We start from the raw sequence: 3,318 nt of genomic DNA, 5'->3' as shown, positions 1-3,318 counted from the left end.
CATACTTAGGAATAAATTTACCTAAAGAAACAAAAGACCTATATATAGAAAACTATGAAAGACTGATGACAGAAATCAAGGATGACACAAATAGATGGAGAAATATACCATGTTCGTGGATTAGAAGAATCAATATAGTGCAAATGAGTATACTACCCAAAGCAATCTATAGATTCAATGCAATCCCCATCAAGCTACCAACAGTATTTTTCACAGAACTAGACCAAATAATTTCACAACTTGTTTGGAAACACACAAAAAAACTCAAATAGCCAAAGCAATCTTGAGAAAGAAGAATGGAACTGGAGGAATCAACCTGCCTGACTTCAGACTATACTACAAAGATACAGTCATCAAGACAATATGGTACTGGCACAAAGACAGAAATATAGATCACTGGAACAAAATAGAAAGCCCAGAGATAAATCCACACACCTGTGGACACTGTATCTTTGACAAAGGAGGCAATACTATACAATGGGAAAAAGACAATCTCTTTAAGTGGTGCTAAGAAAACTGGTCAACCACCTGTTAAAGAACGAAACTAGAACACTTTCTAATACCATACAAAACTCAAAATGGATTAAAGATCTAAATGTAAGATCAGAAACTATAACACTCTTAGAGGAAAATATAGGCAGAACACCCTCTGAAATAAATTACAGCAAGATCCTCTATGACCCACCATCCAAAGTAATGGAAAAAAAAACCAAATATAAACAAATGGGACCTAGTTAAACTTAAAAGTTTTTGCACAATGAAGGAAACTACAAGCAAGGTAAAAAGGCAGCCTTCAAAATGGGAGAATATAAAAGCAAACGAAACAACTGACAAAGAATTAATCTCCAAATACACAAGCAGCTCAATATCAGAAAAATAAACAACCCAATCAAAAAAATGGGCCAAAGAACTAAACAGACATTTCTCCAAAGAAGACATAAAGATGGCTAACAAACACATGAAAAGATGCTCGACATCACACATTATTAGAGAAATGAATATCAAAACCACAATGAGGTACCATCTGATGCTGGTCAGAATGGCTGCCATCAAACAGTCTACAAACAATAAATCCTGGAGAGGGTGTGGAGAGAAGGAAAACCTCTTACACTGTTGGTGGGAATGCAAACTAGTACAGCCACTATGGATAACAGTGTGGAGATTCATTAAAAAAAAAAAAAAAACGGAAGTAGAATTGCCATCAGTTCAGTTCAGTCTCTCAGTCCTGTCCAACTCTTTGCGATCCCATGGACTGCAGCATGCCAGGCTTCCCTGTCCATCACCAACTTCCGGAGCTTACTCAAACTCATGTCTATTGAGTCGCTGATGCCATCCAACCATCTCATCCTCTGTCATCTCCTTTTCCTCCTGCCTTTGATCTTTCCCAGCATCAGGGTCTTTTCCAATAAGTCAGTTCTTTGCATCAGGTGGCCAAAGTACTGGAGTTTAAGCTTCAGCATCAGTCCTTCCAATGAACATTCAAGGCTGATTTCCTTTAGGATTGACTGGTTTGATCTCCTTGCAGTCCAAGGGACTCTCAAGAGTCTTCTCCAACACCACATTTCAAAAGCATAAATCTTCAGCACTCAGTTTTCTTTATAGTCCAGCTCTCACATTCATACAAGACTACTGGAAAAACCATAGCTTTGACTAGACAGACTTTTGCTGGCAAAGTACTGTCTCTGCTTCTTAATATGCTGTCTAGGTTGGTCATAGCTTTTCTTCTGAGGAGCAAACATCTTTTAATTTCATGGCTGCAGTCACCATCTGCAGTGATTTTGGAGCCCAGAGAAATAAAGCCACTGTTTCCCCATCTATTTGCCATGGAGTGATGGGACCAGATGCCATGATCTCAGTTTTTTTAATGTTGAGTTTTAAGCCAACTTTTTCACTCTCCTCTTTCACTTTCATCAAGAGGCTCTTTAGTGTCATCTGCATATCTGAGGTTATCATCATTTCTCCTGGAAATCTTGATTCCAGCTTGTGCTTCATCCATCCTTGAATTTCGCATGATGTACTCTGCATATAATAAATAAGCTGGGTGACAATATACAGCCTTGACATACTCCTTTTCTAATTTTGAACCAGTCCATTGTTCCAGATCTGGTTGTTTCTGTGATTGTGATTTTCATTCAGATAGAATGGACCACACTATTCATTCAGACAGACATGGATCACAACCTTGTCTAACTCAATGAACCTATGAGCCATGCTGTGCAGGGCCACTCAAGATGGACAGGTAATGGTGGACAGTTCTGACAAAATGTGGTCCACTGGAGAAGGGAAGGACAAACCACTTCAGTATTCTTGCCTTGAGAATCCCAGGAACAGTATGAAAAGGCAAAAACATATGACACTGAAAGATGAACTCCCCAGCTCAGAAGGTGCCCAATATGCTATTGGAGAAGAGTAGAGAAATAGTTCAAGTAAGAAGGAAGAGGCTGAACCAAAGCAAAAACAACATCCAGTTGTGGATGTGACTGGTGCTGGAAGAAAAGCCCAATGCTGTAAAGAACAATATTGCACAGGAACCTGGAATGTTAGGTCCATAAATCAAGGTAGATTGAAAGTGGTCAAACAGGAGATGGCAAGAGTGAACATCAATATTTTAGGAATTAGTGGACTAAAATGGACCAAAATGGGCAAATTTAATTCAGATGACCAATACATTTTTGACTGTGGGCAAGAATCCCTTAGAAGAAATGGAGTAGCCATCATAGTCAACCCTATAGGTGCAGTCTCAAAAATGACAGAATGATCTCTGTTCATTTCCAAAACAAACCATTCAATATCATGGTCATGCAAGTCTATGCCCCAACCACTAATAAGGAAGAAGCTGAAGTTGAATGGTTCTATGAAGACCTACAAGACCTTCTAGAACTAATACCTGCGGGGAGCCGGTGAGGCATTCCACTTGTGACAAAGGTCATGAGGAAGGAGGCTCGGCACACGCAAAGGCGGGATCGAGCCTCAGGAGTCCCCCTGGATATTCTCGAGCATTTTCCCCCAAAAAACCAGAGTCTGCCTACTTTATTGCTTTGTGCTCTCACCTCTGACTTTACTGGGGGCTGTCCCCTACCACCATCTCTCTCTCTCTCTGTCAAAGAGTTAACTTACAGCTCCAATTAATAAAGTTCCTGGGCAATTAGGAGTGTTTAAATCCAAACCCCTCTGATGGCTCTCTAACTCGCCTGACAAGTTTACCCCGGACTCCTGCAGCTATGCATACGATTGTTTACAGTCTCCCAGCCTCGAGAGGCATGGGAAGCTTAAGATATTCAAATAGCTTAGAGCCTCTCAGAGAGTTAGAAACTGTCA

Source organism: Bison bison, unplaced genomic scaffold (assembly GCF_000754665.1).
Source record: "Bison bison bison isolate TAMUID 2011002044 unplaced genomic scaffold, Bison_UMD1.0 scf7180017864473, whole genome shotgun sequence".
NCBI classification, from domain to species: domain Eukaryota; kingdom Metazoa; phylum Chordata; class Mammalia; order Artiodactyla; family Bovidae; genus Bison; species Bison bison.
The sequence above is the reverse complement of the archived record's forward strand: the minus strand, read 5'-3'. Positions refer to the sequence as shown.